Below are 1509 nucleotides of genomic sequence, written 5' to 3' on the forward strand. Positions count from 1 at the left end.
AAAAAAAAAAAAAAAGAAAAGTTCTTAAATGCTTCAAAGGCACTTATAATTCATCATGTACAAAAACTGAATTATTCCCAATTCAGTGAATGACATCTATCCTGCCATGCAAGTTAGAAACTATTAAGTCACCTCTGACACTTCCTCCACTCCCACCTCCCACATATCCTGTCCATTTTATTTACTAAATATCCCTGGAATCTGTCCACTTCTATGTCCATAACCACTTCCCAACATTTCTTTCTTTTTTTTTTTTTAATTGAATAGTAACTGTGTACATTAATGCACTTCTGGGGTACAGTGTGGTGTTTTCACAAACAATCCGAAACACTTCCATCAAACTGGTTAACATAGCCTTCACGTAACTTTCTTAGTTATTGTGTTAAAACATTCATATTCTACTCATAGAAAGATTCACTTGTACCCTTGTAAGATGAACCACAGAAGTGAACCCTCGAATCCCCCTCCCAATATTTCTTATTTGGGTTACACCAATACTCCCATCCATCTTGCCTCCTTCAATCCAGTCCTCATATTACAACTAAACTGAATCTTTGAAAACCGTAAAGTTGATCACGTGACTTTCCAAGTTGTCAGACAGAAGCCCTTCAACGCAAAGGAAGTTCCGCCTGGCTGACCTAAAGTCCTCCTCCGGTGCCACCTCTAAAAATCTGAAACTGCCCACCCCTCTCAGCCAAATTTATCTATTCCCTTCAACCCCACTCATTCATTCAATATTCACAAGACGCATTCTATGGTTAGCCACCACTAAAGAGAAGATGGGGATATAAAGATATACCATAAATACGCTTCGTCTCGCTACACGGCTGGGTGTAATAAGCGGCAACCGGACACCTACACAAGGGGGAAAGCGTGCCCGCCGCCACAGGTCCAGGCCTCCCCTCCTCTCCAGTCCCGCCCAGGCCAGGCCTCCTCAGTACCGTCCTCTAGCCTGCTCACCCCTACTCTGCGGCCCTTTCGCCCTCTCGCTCTCTGCCTGGCTTCCCGAAAGGACGCCCCTCCCCTGAACAATTCCACTCACCAGCCGGGAGCTCTCAACTCTGAACCCAGGTAGCCAGAACCGCAAGCAGAGCGCAGGTAAAGCGTGCTTCTCGCGAGACTCGGAAATTCCAGCCTCCAGACCAGCCGCAGCGTTTGGCGCCAAATCTGCGCGCCTTGTGGGCGGTGCCTGCAGGACCCGCCTACCTCGTTCCGCCCACCCACCCGGGGCCCTCCCTGGTGCGTCTGCGCGCCCTGCTGGTTCCTTCGCTTCCGCCCTCCTGAACTCTTCAGAGCAATCAAGCTCCTAATTGCATAAAGCTCATATACGTTGCTTCTAGGCATTTTAAACGTTGGAAATGGGTCTCGGTTGTTAGAAAACTGAGTTGTGGATGGAGTAAAAAGGATAGAGAAAAGCAGTAAAGGTACCTCTTCTTCAGAGTTAAAAGCAGAATGGCTTGGGCGGTGCCTGTGGCTCAGTGAATAGGGCGCTGGCCCCATATACCGAGG

At 47.9% G+C, this 1509-nt stretch overlaps 1 protein-coding gene across 2 annotated transcripts in view; it reads right to left on the bottom strand.

The window, feature by feature from the left end:
• TIPIN (TIMELESS interacting protein) overlaps positions 1-1126 on the bottom strand; it is a 14346-nt gene extending 13220 nt beyond the window's left edge. For both annotated transcript variants that reach the window (XM_023510101.1, XM_003784655.3), the window contains exon 1: positions 1043-1126. The gene's annotated coding sequence lies outside the window, so the exon portion shown is untranslated. The remainder of the gene's footprint in view (positions 1-1042) is intronic.
• Positions 1127-1509: the final 383 nt, after the last annotated feature.

The sequence above is a fragment of the Otolemur garnettii genome, unplaced genomic scaffold (assembly GCF_000181295.1).
Source record: "Otolemur garnettii isolate 467f Iridium unplaced genomic scaffold, OtoGar3 scaffold00011, whole genome shotgun sequence".
Taxonomy (NCBI): domain Eukaryota; kingdom Metazoa; phylum Chordata; class Mammalia; order Primates; family Galagidae; genus Otolemur; species Otolemur garnettii.